The following is a 22380-nucleotide window of genomic DNA, read 5'->3' as shown; positions in this document are numbered from 1 at the left end:
GGCTCTGAGTCCCTGCTAAACTCCGCCACGCAACAAGAACTCAAGAGCAGGGAAAAATGGGAACTTGAACTAGGTGAGATGTTTGAAGACAATGAGTGGGAGGTTGTGACAATACCACAAAAATGTATCCCGAAACGCCTGCTTCCAGCTCATACAATTTTACATAATCCATAGGGCTTACCTCACCCCGGACATTATCTCCAGATTCAGCAACACAGGCACTGCAACATGCCCTAAATGCCATGAACCCTCCGTGGGAATGACCCACATGTTCTGGAGATGCCCAGCAATTCAAGCCTTCTGGTCACAGATCCAAGCCAGGGCAGCCAATGCGGACATAACACTAGATGTACAGTCCCCCAAAGCTTGCATCCTGGGCCGATACCCCAAAAACAAAAAGAATAGGTCACTGAACAGACTCAAGGACCTAATGTATATCTTGGCAAAAAGAAGGATCGTCATGGCCTGGAAATGCCCCAAAGCCCCCAGTGTAGCAACATGGTGGGAAGACCTCCTTAAAAAAAAAACTAAAAAAAACAGACCGTCGCCAAGTAACGTTTGACTGCTGCAACATGAAGGCCTGATGAGGCCAGTGATGAAAGGAACTCCATCACTGAAGTGGTGGGGCAAGAGATAGGATCGATAGTGCATTCCCTGCACCACCCCTCGAATCTTCATCTGCACATGTATAGAGATCTTGCAGACAGTCTGCATGCAGCGAGCAACACCTCAAGCACCTTTTCTGAGAGGTCCCAGTCATCATATATCATTCTCTTAAAAGCCACAAATGTAGGAGGGGGGACTCTGGGTTCGGGTGAAGAAGAGTCACAAATGTAGAATAAGGGATTCTGGGTTCAGGTGAAGTTATAGACCTTCCGACAGATAGGAGGTTAGGCCGTCGAGGCAACCAGAGAGGTGGGCAGATGATCTACTCCAGGAGCTCAGAGTACCATGTACTCCTCGCCCAATCTGCAGCAATCCAGATTGTGGTTGCTTTAAATCTCTGCAACCTCCAGAGAACCCACGGGATGACTGGAATTAGAGGGATGACATAGTGGATGTCGAAGTCACACTCCACTAGGAATACATCCTCCAGTGCGCCCTTCACTGGAAATTCCCTCCGGCAAAATGGTCTGCACTTCCTGTTGGACCTCATGACAAAAAGATCCACCACCAGGGTACCGCACTGAGCGTCTATCAAGAACTTCCTGGCACACTTCCCACTCCTGTGAAACCGCGCTTTGCCTGCTGAGGGCGTCTGCCAGTCCATTCTCCGCTCTCGCCAGATGGCCTGTCGAAATGTGATTTGGTTCTCCAATAACCAGAACCATAGCTGCATTGCATCTCTGCAAAGGGGAACAGACTGCACACCACCTTGCTTGTTTAGGTAGTGTATGGCCACCGAATTGTTAGTCATGATCAGGATGTGCTTTCCTTTGAGAGACGGTGCAAAAGCCATCAGAGCTAGCCTGATTGCCTGCAGCTCCAGCCTGTTTATATGCCACTGACTCTCCATTGGAGACCAATGGCCCCCCTCACCACAACCTCGCAGTCAGCACCACAACCTTTCAGAGACTCATCCGTAACCACCAAGGCTTGGGCCACAGAGGCCAGAAAGGTTCCCTCGCCATCATGTTGTCTCTGCTGGCCCACCAAGCTAGTGTAACGCTCACCTGGTATCCACGGGGACGTCACTCAGCCTCTTCTGACCTCTTACGACCTCAAACCCTTCCCTGGAGTCTACTCAACTGGAGACTGGGCCTGAAACACAGGATTGGTAGAGTTTAACTCCCTATTGTCTGTGTGCTTGAACCCCTTCTTCCCCGGGGTCCAACCCTTCCCTTTGATCCACAGCTCACCTTGTTTTCTTGGAAAGTGTGCTCTCTGTCCTGCTTTCAGCACAGGGGCGCGTTGATTGATGCAGGCTCGTTGCTGCCTAGTTAATTCACTGGCAAGAGTCTGACAGGTAAGTATAATGAGTCTTTTGAACAGTTCTCTAACTTCGTTCCTTTCCTTCCTTAGATGATGGCCGGCGTCCGGGGATGGCAACGTGCTGCTGAGATGAGTAGCGCTGAAGGTGAGTGAGAGCGCGATGCGACCCTTTCGTATTTGTATTGAACTGAGGTCTTTCTCTGTGTCTTTTAGGTGCCACAATGTTTTCCGCGTGGATGCCGGTTATGAAGAAGAAATGCGGTGAGTAAGCGCGGTATGCGGCGCCTCTAGAAGTTTCCACGCTAACCTGGAGTGTCTTTTCCCTCTTGCAGATGGATGAGAAGTTCCGGAGACTGAGTTCCCCCAGAGCAGCTGGGATTCAGGTAAGCGTTTGATGCTCGTACAGTCTTTAAAAATAAGCGAAGAGTTGCAGAATGCTTACTAATGCCTTTTTTCTGTTCTTTTCCCTTTTACTTAGGAAGCGGCGTGCCGGGATGGGAATGACACCGCCGAAGATGCCCGCAGAACAGAAGGAGCGAAGAATGATGGGCAGAAGCGCCGCAAGGTAAGGCTGTTCCTAACAGTGTTTTTGTTCTTGCAGGAGCTGGGCGCAGAAGAAAGATGCAGGCCTACGGGAGACTGATCTGAACACAGTGAGTGTCACGCTGCAGGTGCAGAAAACGCAAAGCATGCTTCTCAGCCTGGGCGTGGCTTAAATAGACTCTGGGTATCCCAGGTGTCTCTGGGCTGAACCACACCCTAAAGACTAGACTGCACATGTAATTCTGGGAACCGAAATATGTGGGGGCATCCATCTTGTCCCCATCAATGCACTACAAGTCCAATCCCCAATATTATCCTATGGGAGTGAGTGAGTCTGGTGGCACAAGCGCCAAGTCTGACTCCAAGTGGGTCTTTGGAGGGATGGAGAGGCCCTTGAGGGCCATGTAGGTGATCGTGGCCTGGCTCCAGCCTGACATCTTGGGAGGGCTGTGGACATGAGGGGCAGGAATCATGACAGCTAGATCATTGTCCACTGACCTCGACATCCTGAGAATATCCTTGATGGCACAGAAATACTGGGACCATTGTCCTCTTCCCAGCTACTGCAGATTTCGCATTGGCAACCTGGCATCTGGCACCAGAAAATGCAGGAAGCCATGAGACCTAAGAGGCGGAGGAAGGAGGCCGCTGATAAGTCGTTGTGGCCCTGGAAGACTTTGACCATTTGCCTGACACAGGTAACTCTCTCCATGTGGGTAGTGGGAGCCTTCCCCGTCCGAGTGTCCAGGATCACTCCGATGAACTGGACCCTCTGTGTTGGTGTAGTGTGGGACTTCTGGAGGTTTAGGGAGAATCCCAACCTGTGTAGCAGCGAGCAAGTGTCCTCGAGGTGAGCCGGTACCTGCCCAGGCATTGGAGGTCATCTCCTGCCACTGGAGCAAGTGCTCGCCAATCCTTCCTCCAACAGGGGAAATGTGGGGGTAGAACTCAAAGCGACTTTGTGTGCCATGTCACCCCTGCTTCAGCTGTCTGCTGGCCCCTAGAGTCTCCCGTAGCCCTTCTGTAGCACAGGAAACACTGTTGCCCTTGCCTGGGTTGGGGAAGCTGTGCCTTCTTCCTGAAAGAGACGTACCGTAACCCCGTCCTCTGCCAGAGAAGCTGAAGAAAGGTTTGGGTGGTTGGTGCAGAGCCAGGCCCAGGAACTTTTGACTATTCGGAGCATTTGCTCTTTAAAAGCCTCCCACTCAGCCCTCGGAAATACCCAGAGTCGGGGTGAGACTTACCCAGTCTTTTGACGATTGAGAACCGTGACTGCGTCAGTGCTGATGTTCTTTCTCGTGGGATAAAGAGTGGCTTCGCAAATGCGATCTCTTCTTCTCTTTCTTAGGGCGTAGGCTCCTCCGTCTCCTGTCCCAACAATCTGTTAGTTGATCGAGCCGGAGATCGACAGAGGCCGTCCTAGCATGAGCTTTACTGCACGTTCTCTCAGCAACACGGGATTCATTTTTAGACCGGAACACCAATCCTCAGTGAAGTTGTCAGCACCAAGACACCACATGCAGTCTTAACATCTTTTAAATGGTGCCACTTTGGGAACTGACATCTCGACGAAGCACATTGAATTTTAGTTAACATTATGTAATTCTCTTGAGTTGTTCCAACAAGCAGCGTACCGAGCACGTGGAAAAAATAAACGGAGGTACGGGGATGTAGTGACCTAGTATCTACACAGCAGCCAACATCAAGTCCAGAATCGACAAGCACCACGTCGAGTCAAGATGGATCAACGACCGAGTCGCGATGCACTACCCCCACCCTGTCAGAATAATTTCTGAGCAGTTGACGCTGGAATAAATATCCATCTGATGAGGAATCTGCAGGAGAAAGCAATCCATAGACTACTTCCACAGCAGGAGGGCATCTGGGAAGGGTAGGGAGAATGGCTTGTTTGCGGGGGAGAGACGGAAAGGTAGGGGGAAGTGATGGAAAGGGAGGAAGCAGAAATGAGAAACGACCTTCAAGACCCAGGATCAGAGTGTGTACATCCACTCCAGGATAAATGGGGACTGTGTTCACACCTGGGAAGAATGGCAGAAGGCAAAATGAAAAGGTTTGGATCAGGGTGGAGGAAGGGATAGTGGAGGTGGAAACACAGCATCTAGGCACACAGGAAGTGTGGACACCTCTGTTGCTGCTGGTCTACGTTAGTGGTTGGGAATTTACCTGGGCCTGACCCTCTTCTCTATAGGCATTAATACATTGTAGATTTATTATTTATAGGGAATTAATGTAGAATGTATATTTACATATAATCACCTGTGTCGAATTCTCAATATGAGCTTAACAGATGTCATAGTTCTTGTGATAATCCCTTTAGGGTGTATAGAAATGGCTAGTCTCACCAGGTTTGAAGCACGAGCAGCGTATATGAGCAGACAAAGGGATGCAGAAGGAAGGCTGAGCTTGCCCCGTCCAAGGAGTGTTATTCAGTTTACCATCTGAAGCAAAGATTGGCTACAGCAGGCTGGTGCTCTTGGCTCCTCTCTAAAGTAGTCAAGAGGGCCACCCTCTCCGATCGCTGCTGTTCAATACCCCAGAAGAAAAAATGACCTACCTTTGGTAAGGTTCTTTCTGATGGATTCTACTCCCACAGATTCCACACCTAAAATGTTCATTCTGCAATGGCAGCCATCATCAGAAACTTTTCACCACCGGGTTCATAGTGTAGCTCACATCTACTCCTTTTCGACAGTCCAGCTCAACTCCATAAGTGACACCACCAGCATTATATATAGAGCATATTGCGCCCCGTAACTTCTGTTATAACCTTTACCCCTTGAACTCAGCAGCTGAGAGAAAAGCACTACAAATGTTTTGAACATGTGTACGAGTCCCCTACATGTGAGGCGGGATGGAAGGGTGTTGAAGTATCTGTGGGCCGAGAATCTGTCAGAAAGAACATTATCAGTGGTAATTTGCTCCTTTAATGGATTGCATGCTCTGTGGCGGTCAAAGAAAGGGTGCAGGCTCTTATGAGACATTTTTAAATTGGTCTTTATTAAAGAAAAGAAAATGCCTACCTGTCTGAAATAATCTCAGAGGCAGAGGTGGGTAAAGGGTTGAGCTTTATTAAACGGCCCCCGGAGGCGAGGGCTGTCAGTTGGGGAATGAGGGGGAATCTTCACTGCGTTCCGGGTGGGACAAGAGGGGGGGGGGAGGTTCTCCATTCTAGAAGGGGTGATGAGCATACAACATCATAACACTGTCCCTACTTCTATGGAGAGTTCCCTACCTAATCAACTGGCTAAGGGGCTCATCAGTCAGTGAATGTCTTAAAAGAATCTGTCCACCATCCAAACTAACTGACCCTATCACTATCAGAACAAGAAACGACAGGAGAATAACTGTTATCCTGGGTTTGGATTATTGAAAGCGATTGTTCAATAGCTAATAGTCACTTGTGACTTCTTTGTGCTTTCCCACTGTATCAAGCTCCCCTGATACTTGGTTAATATCTCTCTTATGAATTGTTTTATCCCTCTCTTCTCTTAAAGCTGTACTCTTTTCCTTGCTGAGCGTTTCTTTACTCTGATTATGACGAGTAGGAGTAGTCGTATAACGATTGTCCTTCACTTACCTTTGGTTTACTCTTATGGTCTCTTTATCTTGTCTAAAACAGATCTGAGGCTTCTCACAATGATTCCTTTTTACGTCATCCACTTCTCTTGCTTTCTCTAGTATCATCTCTTTGTCTTGACTGAGACGTTTAACACTTTTGTAATGATTCTCATTCCCCTGACTTGCTTTCGCTGCTATCATCTCTCTTGTGTGACTGAGACGAGTATGAATGTTTGGATAACAGTTCCATTTCCCTCCCGGGTCTCCCGTTTTCCCCATCAAATTCAGGGATAACGTCACCGAGAGTTATATTTTCGGTTGGGTTGCGTTTCCCTCTTCACTTGGCAGACTTCTTGTCTTCCTTTGGTCTGTCATACTTCACAAAATTGTCTAGGATGGCTTTCTGGTGACCCATGCACCGGAGCTTTATGTGGCTCCAGTCGCCTAGTGGTCTCAGCATTGTTTTAAGGAGTGTCGGCCACCATGGTCGCTTCATGGTCATGCCACCACTCGCTCCTTTCTCTTACTCGCCAGTTTCAAGCACTTCAATCTCAGCTGAACAGCCGATTTGTAACTCACAGGTTCTTTGGAGTTTGTCTCCTTTCCTTCTCGTTGTGACAGTGCTCTGGGATTTCCCCATCGTAACTCCATATCTCTCTCTCTCTCTCCCTCCCTCCCTCTCTCTCAGCATTCAGCAACCTCTCATTTTCTTGCCTCCTCCTCATCCTAGTTATATGGTGTTTTCTATTTAAAGCAACATCTCTACTTTCAGATTAAGAATAACACATTCTTGCTCCTTCTTCATATGTATCTTGATAGAAAATGTCTGACGTGAGAATTGTGGCCGAATCTTTAGGAAGTTCCTCAGAGGAACGCGTCTCTTTGTCCCCACAGGGGAAGTCTTTCTTGGTGAGGTCACATTTGCCTCCACCCCTCGGGAGGAGGTTGCAGAGCGGGATCACCCATCTAGCCTCACAGGGGGGGGGGCTCCCCCTTGGGGTGAAGTGATGAATTCCTGCAATTCGTCACAGCTCCCACAGATTCCTCATCTGAAGTAGACTCCCATAGGAGCACAGATATTGAATGGAGTGCAGACGAGGAGAGTGAGGAAGATGATTTTGCACAAGAAAATTATGCAACACTGACATTCCAAATCAGGCATCTTGGCCAGATTGTGAATCGAGGCAAATGTGCTTTGCATAAGTATACAGTGAAGCACAGATCATCGCCTCACACATTTCTAGCAAGTGCACCCGCTCTGGAAGCAGATGTAGCAACTAGCCGTCATATGAAGATGCCCTAAGACCTGGTGGCATGTCGTTTCCATCCAGGGAATAGAACACCGAAATGCAAAAAAATTACCCAGCAAGAAATGGTCTTCAAAAAGGTCTTGCTTAACTGAGCCCCTGAAAAGGACGCAAATAGTTGATTGTCGTCATGAATGTCCCTTGTCCTCACAATATAAAAACTAAAAGCCCTCCTCTGGCCCAATTTTGGAACCCCTTGGCTTCTTTAAAAGTATGAGGAGGGGTGGATAGAAAACTGGATGTTGGATCTTTTGGCTCAAGTGAAACTCCAAAATCACTGAATTAAGGCCTCAACTTGAAGCAATAATTTTTCCTTTGAAAACTTCAACTAAGGAGGCCTGGGAGCTCAAGACTGGTGAAGCTAACTCTGCCTTTCTAAAAGAGGTAATGGCCATCGGGAAGACAAACTTTAATCTTAACCTTTGAGAAAAAAAGTGACTGGGCTCGAAGGAAATCTTCTGAATAAGATACTATATTCAAGAGCCAGGCCAGGACCACAAACTGGCATAGGGGATCATATTTGTTTGACCACACAAAACTGTAATAATAATTGTGGATTGGGAATTATGAACCCAGATCAGGCATCCTCCTAAATTAACTTTAGCTGTACCAAACTAAAGGCCCCTTGGGGCTAACAAGAGTAAACATTCTACTGAAATTGTAAATGGCAGGAAAAGTGGTTTGGAACCCCCTCTGCACCATGATGAAAATGTCCTCCACTGACACCTGTGAACTACTTAAGTGTTTTGTCTCCAGACAGATCTGAGATGTCCTCGGATACATCCCAAACCCTATTCCTCAGTTTCTCAGCAGCCATACATGGAGGTTGAGCAAGCCAAGACTTGTGTGGGGACCTCCCCCCACCCCCACTGGAAGAGGAGGTCTAAATCACTGTCCTCCATCTAAGAGCAACAGCTTATTTTGCAAGGATGAGGCATGGTGGCGGCTTGTTCCTCAAATGAGGCCTTTTATGGTGCTTAGACTTCTTTCTTGGGCCCCTTTTCGTAAAATCTTCAGAAAGATTACCCTGGGTAGATTTAGATGGGATCAAACGCCCATTGCTAATGGCCTTCAGGTTCCCTGATATTGTTCCCATAACCGGGCAAATGTTATGGGGTAGTTAAAGATAAAGAATTAAAAAATGCAGTCCATAGAGCGCTTGCAAATAGAGGCCTATGTTGTAACAGGGAAGTCACGCCGCAAAAAAGGGGTTCCCTCCGGGAAGACTGTTCCAATAGCATGCCGAATGCACAGACAAAAGGGGCTGATGTCACAGGGCTTGATGTGTTCGATATGTAATGCTGATGGTATCCCTTTCCATAGACATGGAGTTGGACTATTGAAGAGATGTTTCCTGGAATGCCCCTCGTGGCCCATATATGCATGAGAGCCCGAAGACTAGGAAACGAGAGATGCCAATCATTGTTTAGCCAGCTATTGTCATAGACAACCGTTCAAACCCTACCCAGTTGATGTCTTTGCAGAAACAGGAGTCCAAACACTGAACCTGGTTTACTAATGATAAATATCTAGCTGTGCTGACGTCATTAGAGACACCACGACATAGTAACATTAGCCATGAAGAAAACTCATCCCTACACAAAGTTACACAGACACACACGAAGAACATGCATACACAGCTCTATAGATAGAGGACAGACACATGCACATACTGTCGAAATCCTTTCTTATTTTCTTCCATTAGCCAAATGCAGCAACATATTTCTTTTTTTCATGGCATTAAATCTGCACTTTGCCTTGTGTGCATGTAGGCTGACCTTTGCTGGCTGCTGTCACCTTAACTGAAGCCTTTAAATGTGGGCTTTGCAGCAGGTTACAGACTTCCTTTGATAGCATCCAGCAGTGTTAGCACCTCTTTGCACCTTACGCTGGTTTCATCTCTCAGTGCAGCACTTGTCCTGGATGGCCACGGCTTGATCCTACTGCGATACCCCCACGTGTGTCGGAAGCGGCTGTTCTGAGCATTGCAGCTTGATGCAGTACCAGGCGCCTGCTTTCCGCCCATTCCACCAGTGGTCATAGCAACCAGGCGCTGCTGTTGCGTTGAGCAGCTGTTGCTGCTTTGCCCTGCTGTCCCCCTCTGTTGAAATTGATATGCAAACCTTCAATTCTTCACGCATTGGGTGTTGATTCTATTCGGTTCCACCATGGAAGATACGGAGAAGCAGGTACGTCTTGACAGCAAGGGGGCAGTGTAGAGTGTTACTCCCCGCGTCGACATTTCGGTGCCTCCTGCCTTCGCAGCTCGTCCGCAAGTCTTGACTGCAACAACTCTTTTGTTTGTACTCAGCACTCTGGTGCTATAAAAGTTGTTGATTTTTCCCCTTTCTTTTACTAAGCATCGTCTAGTATTCATTGCAACCCTGCAATGAGGTTGACACAGAATGCGATGAGGTCGACACAGAATAACCCCGTTCCTGACCCTGGGACTGACTCTTTGGCTATCTCTCCCTCTCATAAAGGGGATCGACTCTCAGAGTCTGGCCTTGAGCTCCCGGAGGAGGCAGCGTATTCGCCCTAAGTGAATTGAGACATCCACTGTTCTGAGGGGCTCTCATGATGTGCCTTCTTTAATTTCCATCAATGGCCCACAGTTGGTCCAAACGAGCCTAGTAAGTGAGGACCAAGATGAAAAAAAAACATTCACAGCGCACGGGGGAGCCAGACCCAAGAATCAGATCGATTTGTGTTTGGAATTGGCAACTCCTTTGTTATTAGCAACTTCTCCTGAAGTGGAGGGGGTTGTGAAATCTAATCAGGTATTCCCATTGGCCCTTGAAAGAAGTGGTGAATCGTTAATCTCCTCCCTTCTGGTAAACTCTCCACTGGCCTCCCCTCCAGATTCTGTGGTAGACAGTGAGAGTCAAACTACTTCCGGGTCTTCGAGGTTCTGGAAGAGCACTCTTATGGAAGAGCTGAACAGCTGTGATACGTCTGCAGATTTTGATGCATGGCTAGCGCCGTTGGACATCTCTGCTGAGAAATACTTCTCCCATACTCCTGAAAAAAAGTCGCCAAGTAGCCCAGGAGCTACCGGTCAGTCATTGACCCATTAATAAAGTGAACTGCTCCTCACAAATAGATTTGTCCTTAAAGGAGGTCGATAATTTATGGTCACATTTCAGTTGTTCACCGAGTCGACTTTAGTCTTGAGCCTACGTTACCATCTGAAGAAGCACGACTATCTCTCTCTCGGTTAGGATGCAATCAATTACAGAATCATTGCCCCTCTCCTCATGGGCCCATTGCTATTCCTGTGAAAGCATGTTTGGTTGCTTCTCAGGTGACCATGATTTCTAGACTTGCCAATTTAAGGAACCTGCACCTAAAGAAAGTAACAAGTTACTTACCTGTAACTGTTGTTCTCCAGCATGGGTCTGGCATGGATTCACATGCTCATGAATATTCCCCGTCGTCAGGCCGGGAATCCTCGGTATAGAAAAAAATCAGTATCAGTTTCGTTTCTGATCTGTCTTTCTTAGTAGTAACCAATCACTGGTCTCTGGGTCATACTGCCCCCAGCCAATGACTGCCCTCTCCCTAAGCCCCGCCTCCGGCAGCCATCCTCAGATTTGGTAGCATGTAAAGTGGCAGTATGACCAAGTGAAGAGCCGCAGAGGGGTAGGCGGGAAGGTTCGCATGTGAATCCATGCCAGACCCATGCTGGAGAACAACAGTTACAGGTAAGTAACTTGTTCCTTCTCCAGCATGGGGTCTGGCATGGATTCACATGCTCATGAATAAGAGAATACATAGCAGTACACACATGCACAACCACGGGAGGTGGCAACAGGCTCAACATTAAGCAATACAACAACTCAACATTAAGCAACTCTTACCTCCTCACCAGGCTCACCTTAGGCGAACAGGTTGCGCAGCACTGCTTGGCCGACCCTGCACTCCTCCCTGGAGTCCCGATCGACGCAATAGAATCTTGTGAAGGTGTGCGTCGACCTCCATGTCACAGCCCTGCAGATGTCCAGCAGGGGCACACCAGACAGGAACGCCGTGGTAGCAGCGATCGCTCTGGTCGAATGGGCTCTCGGACGGCCGGGCAGCTGTCGGTTTGCCAACCGGTGACAGTGCATGATGCAGCCGGAGAGCCATCTGGAAATGGAAGTCTTCGAGAGAGCCTTCCCTTGATTCACAGTCCCAGAGTTCACAAACAGCTGTGACGTCTTACGAAAACTCTTTGTGCGGTCCACGTAGAACTTCAGCGCTCTAGCTACATCCAGCGAGTGCAAAGTCCTCTCGGCCGGCGACGAAGGCGACGGGAAGAAAACTGGCAACACCAAGGGCTCGTTGAGGTGGAAGTCTGACGGCACCTTGTGCATAAAGGATGGGTGTGTCCTCAGCACCACCCTCGTGTCATGAAAAGTCAAGTATGGAGGCTTGCAAGATAGGGCCTGGATCTCTCCCACTCGTCGTGCAGAGGTGATGGCCACGAGGAAAGCTGTCTTCCATGACAGGAACTTCAAAGGCGCCGAATGCATAGGCTCGAATAAGGGGCCCCCATGAGCTTGGTCAGCACCACATTAAGCTCCCACGCCGGGGCAGGAGCCTTCACCGGTGGGAATGATCGGAATGGTCCCTTCACGAATTCTTTCACCAGGCGATGAGACCACAAAGACGCCCGTCCCGTCGTCCTGGTATATCGGGAGATTGCAGCCAGATGTATTTTGATGGAGGCGTGAGACAGTCCAGCTTTGGCCAGCGACAGTAGGTACGGCAGTACTTGAGGGGCCGTAATCCGCAGAGGGTTAATCTTCTGTGCACGGCACCAGACAGAGAACCTCTTCCATTTATGTCCGTAGCACTTGAGAGTTGAGGACGCCCTGGCCTTTGCAAGAACCTCTCTGCAGTACCCTCCAAACTCTAGTGCTGCAGGAGCCAGGCCTGCAAGTTCAGCGACTCTGGGTTGTGGTGAAGAATGGCACCTCCTTCTCTGGAGAGAAGGTCTGCGCCCGTCGGCAGCATGACTGGTGGTGATGTTGACAAGTCCAGAAGGTCCGGGAACCAGATCTGTCTCGGCCACGCCGGTGCGACGAGGATCATCCTGCACCGGGACCTCTTGAGCTGGTTGATGAGCCGGGCAGCAACGGCAGCGGAGGTAACGCATAAAGAAATAGGCCGTCCCAGGGGAACGAGAACGCATCGCCCATGCTCCTCGGCTGGGGGAACCTGCTGGCGAACCTCCGGCACTTGGAATTCGTCGCCGTCGCGAAGAGATCGATTTGGGGTTCGCCCCATCGTCGGAAGAGTCGATCCACTTGATCCTGGCGTAGTTCCCACTCGTGGCACGAGCGCAGCTCCCTGCCGAGTGAGTCGGCGATCGTGTTTTTTATTCCTGCCAGATGAAGAGGCACCAGAAACATCCCTTGGGCGACGGCCCAATGCAACAGATCTTGGTCTTCCTTGGATAGGGCCGGGGACCTCGTCCGCCCTGCTTCTGGATGTAGAACATCGTGGGGGTGTTGTCAGTGAAGATCCTCACCACCTTGCCCTTGAAGGACGGGAGAAAAGACCTGAGGGCCCAGAACACTGCGCGGAGCTCCAAGATGTTGATGTGGAGAGACTTCTCCTACGGGAGCCAAAGGCCTCTCGCGTGAAGATCTCCGGAGTGTACTCCCCAACCTTCCAGGGAAGCGTCCGTCGTCACCGTCACCTGGTGAGCTGGGGTCTGAAAGTCCGTGCCCGCCGACAGATGGGAGCGGGTACCCCACCACCGGATCGCCTGACGGAACGTCTCGTTGAGAGGGATCCTGTCCTCGAAGCTGCCTGTCGACTGGATCCAGCGGGCGTCGAGGAACTCCTGTAAGGGTCTCATCCGAAGCCTGCAAAGGCACACCAGATAAATGCAGGAGGACATCATCCCGAGGAGGGACTTGATAGATCTGACCCTGGCCATGTCTGTGGCCAGCAGACGCTGCACCTTGCCCAGAATGGTCCTGGTCCTCTCCTCCGACGGCGAGGCCAGCCGCGCCACTGTGTCGAGCTTGGCTCCCAGAAATAGGGCGACTTGCGACGGAACCAGGTGGGATTTTGGAAAGTTGATGGAGAATCCCAGGTCCGTGAGCAGCTGGACGGTCTTCGCAGTGTGCTCCACGGCGAGCTCCCTTGTCCTTGCCCGGATGAGCCAGTCGTCCAGGTAGGGGTAGACGTGGATCCCCTGTAGGCGCAGCCGCGCCGCCACCGGTGCGAAGCACTTGGTGAACACCCTGGGTGCCGACTTCAATCCCAACAGGAGGGCCTTGAACTGGTAGTGCCGCCCTTGGACCACGAACCTGAGGAACTTTCGATGTCTTTTTAGAATGGGGATGTGGAAGTAGGCATCCTCCAAGTCCAACGACGACAGGAAATCGCCCTCCTCCAGCTGTCCCAGCACATGCTGGAGGGTGACAATACGGAACTTCTGTGCCTTGATGTACTTGTTCAGTCGTTGTAGGTCCAGGATGGGGCGCCATCCTGTCTACTTTTTTACGAGGAAGTACCTTGAGTAAACTCCGGAGCCCCGAAGCCTCTTTGGGACGAGCTCGATGGCACCCTTCTTGAGCATCGCCCTTACTTCCAACAGTAGTTGAGGGACCCGATTTTCCTTCCTGGCCACGGGTGGAACGCGAGGGCACTTCTTCTGAAACTCGAGGGCGTGCCCTTGGGCCAGGGCATCCAGCACCCAACGGTCGGTGGAGATGGACTCCCACACGCGGACGAATCTCGCCAGCCGGCTTCCCACCAGGGTGCTTCGACGGGGGCCCGACCCCACGGTCGGTTCAATCTTGTCTGGAGGCCGCCTTGCCTCCTTGACCTCCTTGTCGATGACGACGGGCACCACCTGACTTGCCGCGTCCCCTGTAGGCTTCCTGGGACGAAGATCTTGCCACTTGGCGGTAAGTGGAGGAGCCACTGCCGGATCCCTTGGAGGCACCTTGTCTGCCTCAGGAGCTCCGAAAGGACGGCCGTCGTCGTTGGAGCACTCCCAATGCCCGGGCAGTCTCTGTGTCTGTCTTGATGGCCTGAAGAGACTCAACACCCGCCTTCCCAAACAGGTTGTTCCCGTCGAAGGGCATGTCCAAAACCTTGGTTTGTACGTCCTGGAGAAATCCGTGGCCTTGAGCCATCCTCGTCGTCTCAAGCAAACGCCGTTGCCCAACTGACGGAAACCGGTGTCGGCGATGTCCGTTGCCACCGTGATGGCGTCGTCCAAAGCAATCTCCCCCTCCTGTAGGATTTCAAGGGCCTCAGCCCTTTTGGCGTCCAGAAGGAAGTCTAACAGAGGGGTGATTTTGAACCACAACTCCCTGTCGTAGCGGGCTACGATAGCCAGGGCGTTGGCCGCCTTAATAGTCGTTGCTGCGGATGAGATGATCCGTCGTCCCATCGTGTCCAACTTCCTGCCCTCGCCGTCCGGCGGGGAAGTTGATGTTGAGGCCGATGCCCCCCCAGCTTTCTTCTTTGCCGCCGCCGAGATGACCGAATCCGGGGTAGGTTGTGCCCGAAGTCACAAGGGGGCAGCGTCGGGGACCCGGTACTTCTTCTCGTACCGGTCCCTCTTTGTCGGCGCCATGGCAGGGTTCTTGAGGAGGGCGAGCCCCTCATCCCAGATGTCATCAAGAAGCGGTACGGCGAGGACCGTCTTCCTTTTAGCCTCGCGCCATTGGTAAAGGAACCCTTCTTTCTTCTGGGCAGAGCTGAAAAAGCTCGGAAGCCCTGGAAATCATGGCATGAAAGGATCCAATCTCGTCGGGCAGGGTAGTAGACCGGGGGGAAGGCAGAGCAGGCCGCAGAGGTGGGAGAGGTGGCGTAGGATGCGTCGTCCTCCTCTTATGCGGTGGACTCTCCGAAGGTCCTGGCTCCGGTTCCCCCGTCGGGTCTGGCTCAGGTACCTCCGTCGGGGGAAGGGGCAACCTTGTCCTTATCTCCGAGCATAAGGACTGAATCGCTGACAAAATGGCCACCAAGGTGTCCTGCGGCACAGGAAACGACGGGCGCGAGGGCTCTTGCGGAGCCTTGTCGGCGACACCGTCTCTCTTGTCGTCGCCCTCGTCGGGATCCCTCCCGATGGGCTGGGCCTCTTCCACGACTTCAATGAGCTCTTCTTCAGAGGTCGTGTCCATATCCATGATGGCCACCAGCCCCTCCCCCACCTTTTCCAACAAGGACTTCGTGGGGGTCTTCTCAATGGGCCTGAAAGGCGACTCCCTCCGCGTTGGCAGGGAGACTCTGGGTCCTGAGGGCGCCTCCACTAGTGTAGCCTCTACAGGCTGAGCCAGGGCTGCAGCGACATCCTCAATCGAGGTCTTAGCAGGGTGAATTAAGGCCATCGTCACCTTCTGGACGCCTGGGGCCTTCACCTTGGGGGGGGGGGGGGGGAGGGTCCGAGCCTCGCTCCCCCTCTGCCGGAATCTTCGAGATCGACTGGGGCCTCTCCAGAAGCTTTGCCGGGTTCTCAGACTTCCTCTTACCCGAGCCAGAGCGTTGGGTCGTGGTTGATGGCGCCGGGGAGGATGCGCCCTGCCTGGCAGCCAAGGAGCCCGACCGTTCGGCGCTCCCGGTGCCCGCGGACTCACAGTGCTTAGCCTTTTGTTGGGCCCCTGTCGCCGGGGCACCCTCACAGGACTTAGAAGACCGCTCAGACTTCTTTTTCTTCTTCTCGCCTGACGGGCTCTTCCCTTCCAGCCAGTTGGCGAGACGGAGGTGGCGATCCTTCATGGTCCGCTCCGACATGTTCCCACAAAACGCACAGTCCTTCTCCTTGTGCGTCTTGTCCTCCTGGAGACAGTAGAGGCATAACGAATGCTCGTCCTCCTTGAAAACATTCTGAAGCTGGCATCCAGGGCAGGTCCTGAACAGCTTCCCGGGCGTTGAGCTTCCTTTCTCCTGGGCCATGTCCGGGGTAGGCCTCGGAACTTCTGGAATCCTCCAAAAGCGTAACTCAATGAAATCTTCACCCTTGAGGGGCGTAGAAAACTCCGAAACGGATCCCCGTTGATCGGATGTAGAAACGGTGGAGCTTGAGGCTCTATTTAACCGAAAAATGAGAAATATCTCCTGAAAAAGCGCGAAAACGCAGCAAAAGCTCGAGAGCTACCGCACGAGGACTCCCAACACTTGAACGTGCGGTAAAAATCTGCGGATGGCTGCCGGAGGCGGGGCTTAGGGAGAGGGCAGTCATTGGCTGGGGGCAGTATGACCCAGAGACCAGTGATTGGTTACTACTAAGAAAGACAGATCAGAAACGACACTGATACTGATTTTTTTCTATACCGAGGATTCCCATCCTGACGACGGGGAATATTCATGAGCATGTGAATCCATGCCAGACCCCATGCTGGAGAATCTTATATGTCAATGCCTAATGATGAGTCATTAAAACTCTGGTCCTGGATCATAGAAACTTTATTATCACCAATGTCATGAAACTGGTTGGGAGAGAATCAAGAGATGCCCTCCGAAACAAAGTCCCTGCTTGACTTCGTACAAGATCTGTGCCTGGGGTTGTTCGCTGTTCTGATTTGAAAGACTGGTGTGCCCAGGGGAAGAAGGACTGCATAGTGGTGGGTTGTGGAGCTAGTACCCTCCCCCTATAACTGAGACTGTAATTATCTGCCCAAGGGCTCGTCGAACCTTGGTCTTGTAGTCTGATACTGTTTATTTTCGGTCTGTAGTATTGAATTAATAGGCCACCATTGGGGCACTTTTTGTATTTTTTGTCCATGTGGTTGCGTTGATATTGTTCGTATTGATCTATATGTCCGCATTACTTGTAAGTTACGTTTCTTTGTAGCGCTTTGAGGCCCATGGGCAAAAGCCCCCTTATAAGAAATTTAAATAAATAAATCTGTGTTGGCACCTTGCTAACAGAGCAATTACTAACTACAGTGGCAGCTTAGTGTTTCAGCTCTGCTCTGGCCGCCTGCCCATTGAGATTAAAGAGCATTCCTTTGTATCCATTCTTATTTAAGCAACCCAAGGGGGCCACAGACTCTGTCCACCACCCCCAACTGTAGGCAAGGGAGGAGGGGGGGCCCAATCAATTTGAAATGGGCCGCAAAGAGCCCCGACGTCGGGCCCTGTGGGCAAGCGCTATGACTGCTCTTTGTTATTCCACTGTGCCTGAGTGGGATGAGGGCATATGTGCTGTGGCTAATGTGAAGAATTTGGGAAGGTGGCGGACCAGGACACGGCAGATCCGCTTACCCTTTGTCTGTCATCTGAGAGCCAAGTCTGCCTCTGCCTCCTGAGAACCCACAGGATGACTGTCGGTGGGAATGCATAATGGAGGTATAAGACACACCCCACCAGAAATGCGTCCCCAATGCAACCCTCAGGGGAAATTCCCTCAAGCAGAACAGTCCCTGATGAATGGAAACATGGAAGTAGGCATCCTGAAGGTCCAGCAACACCAACCAGTCCAGCAGATCGAGGTTTGGAGGATCGGGGCTAGAGTTTCCATCTTGGATTGGTCCTTTCATGGGAACAGGTTCAGAAGCAGAAAATAAGTTAAGTACCGCCCTTTGTGTCATTCTGAGCATGTAACCAGGTCTATTGCGCTCTTTTGACAGAAAAGGACTGTAAAGAAAGTGATCCGCAGGACACTGAAAGAAGTGGACATTAAACCTGCAGAACGACCTGTAAGGCAAATGCATCTGATGTGATTTGAGAATATCTCTGTTGAGCAGGGAAATTCTCCCCCGCACAGGAGACTAATGGCAGAACTTCTCAAAGAGGTGTTGCACCCTGAGTGGCTGAGGCGACAGTGGCCACTGTAGTTCACCTTTAAGTGCACCTCTGCCTCTCGGAAAGTATCTGCCCTGCAATATACTAGGGGTCACCTGACCTCTCCCACGGGGGGCACACGAGGCAGAGGTGTGGTGCGGAGGATACTGTACTGCCAACTCTAAAGGCTTCACTGTCACCTTGGAGGATTGGAACCGTTGTAAGGCATTATCAGCCTTGTCCCCCAAACAGGTTCTGCCCATCGAAGGGCACATCCATTAGCTTTGCTTGTACATTCTGCACAAAGCCTGACGTCCTCAACCACAAGTGACGCTGCATAACCATGCTCGTGGCCATTGAGCTTCCGAAACAGTCAGCCGTGTCAAGGCCAGACTGCAGGATTTGATAAAGAGCCTCCCTGACATCTTGAAACAATGCCAGAAACGCTGCTCTCATATCCCCTTTGGGGATGTACTCGGCCCCATTTGCCACTGCTAGCCAAAAATCAAAAGCAAACTTTGCCAAGGCGCAGGTGGCATTCACTGCTCTTAGAGCATGGCTGCCTGAGGCAAACACCTTCTTTCCCCAGGCATCCAGTCTCTTACTCTCCGTCAGGTGGAAAAGATGGAGGTTTTCAGGTTAGCCGTTGCAGCCGGAACCACCAAGCTCTCATAGGAAGCATGAGTGCACAAAAAGGCTTGATCCAAAGGACCTCAGCAATGTTTTTGATCCAGCTCCCGGTCGACAGGCCCTTTCTCACACCTCTAACACCAGAGCCTCCACAGCTATGTAAAATGGCAGTAAGGTATCCTCCTTGGGCTCCTTGTCCAGAATGTCCATCAACTCAAAATTGACTTTTGGGCTGGACAGGGCCCGACAACCCCGAGGTATCAGCAACCGTGGGCATCAAACTCTGGAAGGATGGCCTGAGGTGTGCCTGAATAAGGAGCTGGGAGAATATCCATCTAAAAAAAAATGTGACAAGACTGCTGGACTCCTGAAGATCCAGGGCCAGGACTTTAATGTGTTCACCTTCCCTATAAAATTCCTCTGGGAAGTCCCTCTCCTCTCTGAAGCCCATAGGGTCATCCCAAAGGGTATGGATATGACTTCCTCATCATAGATTTGACGCATTTTAGTAATAAATGGCCTCATCAGTAACTGAGAATGCTCCTTAGAGGTTCCATCAGGACGACGAAGATGAGGACGGGACTGTGATGGGAAAGATTTCCCTTAGGTGCAATTTCCCTCCATTTGTGGACACCCCCAAACTTTTTGCATTTGTTTGGCTTACCTAATCTGACTTTTTCCAGTGGAGCACAGCCTTCAGCTGCTCTCCTCTGGGCTTTCGCTGATTTGTTACCGCGTTTGGCCCAAGACTGTGGCCAGTGCAGAAAATGCCTGTGCCACAAAGTCTTTTGTTCTGTCCTTTGGCCATTTTGTCCCTTTGCCTTCCCCCCAGGTCGAGAGAACTGGGTATTCCTTATTTGGGCATGCAGCCTCCCACGAAAACCGCATCTTTCGCGGGCTCCTGCATGTCACGTGTGCTAGTGCCCTGGAAGAGGCTGGTCCCAATCCACACTTCTGAAACCAGTATGTCTGGTAGTCCTGAATGACCGGAACCACTGTGGGCCACCATTGTCCCATGCCTGGCGTGCATGCAAGAGAGCAGATCTTCCTTTGGCTATCTAAGATTTGAGCACAAAACTAATCTTGGATAAGAGAAGGGGCTCTGCATCCATTCCAGGTTGATCCACTGAAGTTCACACTGAACTTCATAAGGAGCCAAGTATCCTTAATGAAAGAGCAGACTCTGGGAATTTCTGGTGATGTGCCAGGAAGGTTTGGCACCCTGACCCCGCTGTTGTCCCGTCTGACCCCTGCTTTTGAATCGTACCAATAAGGCCTGCAAGGGCGCGTCGCTCCTTTGGAGTAGGGGGAACAACTACTCTTGGCACCTCCTACTTACCCTTGCAAAGAGCCCCTTTGGCAAGGTTAATGAGCCATCCAGTAAACTGTCCAGCTCGAACCCTCGGTATCGCACAGGAATGCTGCCATCCCGAGTTGAGACTCAAGACTTTGGGAATCGCTTACTTGTGGTCCTCGGTCCTCTCCTGAGCCACACTGCAAGCATTTAAAGTCCTTGTGTTGCCCCGCTGTGGTGACTGTCGCTGTAAGTGCCTGCAGACCTGCCCCACTGTGTCCTAAAACGTGCTGCGCCAGAACTATTCTCCTTTCTTCGAGAGCTGAGAAAAGGCTACTGAACTGCCACAGATGATCATCCGGTCCCACAGCTGCTGAAAGCCAGAGCATCCTGTAACTACAGGGTTAACATCTACAAGCAAAGTGGGCAAGACTGCCAAAGTTTGGTCCGGACTGTGTCAGAGTCAGTGAGTACTTTCATCACTTACCGGTAGCCCCCTGGCACGTTATCTATTTTTACGCACAAGAATCCCTTAAAAGATACTCACCTTGACTGGGCTAGCCTGCGCTCACCAGCTGAGCTGTTCACAAACTCCGAAAGTCACTATCCGCCAGGGTGGACCCTCCTCTAGGAATATAAACTTATTCTGCATTGCCTCAAGCCCCTTCCTGAGCAGCTACAGCTCCCTGATGAGAACCCCCTTTTTTTATTCGTTTTACGCACTACCGCGCGCTAACGCACTACAGTACTTTGAGCGCTCGGCTCCTCACTTCGTAAGGGCTGGACTACATAAATTGGGGATTGCCTACAAAGAAGTGCCTAGTTTGATATCTGTGCTGAACGTACCCCTTGCTGTTGGTGTTTTTGTGGTTATTTTCTCCACTTTCATCAGAATTAGGCTAAACGCATTATTGTATACATGTTAAATAGTGAATAAGTGTGTGTGGTAATTGTTTTCTTGAAAACTGGTTTAATCGTGCTTGGCCTATAATAAATGTATTTTTGATATACATCTGTCTTAGGGTAATCTGTGGAGTTTTACTGTGTGTGCTCATTGTGGCTTCCAATCACTCTCATCCCTCCTGAGACTTAGTCTTAACCGCCTGCCAAGCTACCATAGATTGGTCTGGTTTGTCCAGAAGGTTCCCCAGTTCCACTAAACTAGGGTGGCCTCCTAAACTTCTACCTACCAGGTCAGAGTTTAGAAATCCATCTTAAGAGACTGGCACCGAGGACAGGGCAACTGCTGCGTTGCTTCCGGGGAGTCTCTGTAGCAAGGACTCCTTTTCTGTGAGGAAAAAAAAAGAATGACGATGAAAAGAACTGCCAGGGGAGTGAGACCTCTTGTGGTGGTACTTCTCGTCTTTGTTTGCGGATGACCTTTACCTCAGGTGCTCAGCGCTACACAACCTCGAACGAGACTGTGGGCCTTCAACCAACGCCTTGTGGCAGTAGATGAAGCGTTTGGCCACCCTTTCTCTGAGGGCCTTGGGATGCATGGACTGACATGATCTGCAATCGTTGACGTTGTGCTTCTCCAATGCAAACAAATGCGATGGGTTTCCGACACTGACATCCGTCAGTCGGAGACATTCCGTGTACAGTTTCAAACCCGAGGCCTTAGCGAATTTAGCATTTCAGTCATCTTTCAAAGTAGTGTGCTCCTGAGCGCAGAAAAACTGAGGTCAAGGGGCGCAGTGCCACAATATATACTGGCACCAAAATCATGTCCTGAGCATAGAGCCATTGGATAGAGCCGACACGGGGCTGCACTGCGGATAGGATATCATAGATGAGGAATCCTTGGGAGGAAGTAATCCATTCGAAACATCTTGTCCCCCTGTGACGTCATCTTGTACCCCCAATCATTAGTGTTTGGTCTTCCTTTTCTTCTAGCCAATAGTGGGTAGGCAAAACTCCCTTCCCCCTACTGACGCTGGATAAAACTTGTTTGCCATGAACTGAACTGAGCATATGCAACAAAGAACTGGACTATGAGCTTTGTGCCTTTGGACAGAGTGACAAGGCTGTTGAACTAAGGCCAATGGATCACTCAATAGACCCCTGACAGAGTGGAAGTCTTCAGAGGTGTAGAGGCCCTACATCCATCTCCACAGGAGGACAGCACCGTACCCGAACCGTCGGCCACGATTACCCGAGGGGTCATCATTATGTAGTATCCTTCAACATCAACACTGTTGATGGATTATGCTTTGGAATTAATGTGTTTCTTAGTTCTGGGCCAGAGGCGGGAATAGCATGCCGTAAGGGTTCTGGAATATTACACAGTCTTGTAGCCGGACTGTTATGTGGTAGGTCAGAAAAAGGACACATTCTGATTAGACAGTTCACTAGTAA

General features: G+C 50.7%; 1 protein-coding gene across 1 annotated transcript in view; it reads right to left on the bottom strand.

The window, feature by feature from the left end:
* The window catches only part of MTHFD1L (methylenetetrahydrofolate dehydrogenase (NADP+ dependent) 1 like), a 2103853-nt gene that overhangs the window by 576654 nt on the left and 1504819 nt on the right, over window positions 1–22380 (bottom strand). The window lies entirely within an intron of this gene.

This window comes from Ambystoma mexicanum, chromosome 4q (assembly GCF_040938575.1).
Source record: "Ambystoma mexicanum isolate Mex_15411 chromosome 4q, UKY_AmexF1_1, whole genome shotgun sequence".
Taxonomy (NCBI): domain Eukaryota; kingdom Metazoa; phylum Chordata; class Amphibia; order Caudata; family Ambystomatidae; genus Ambystoma; species Ambystoma mexicanum.
Note: the sequence above shows the minus strand (reverse complement) of the source record. Positions and strands in the feature narration are given on the sequence as shown.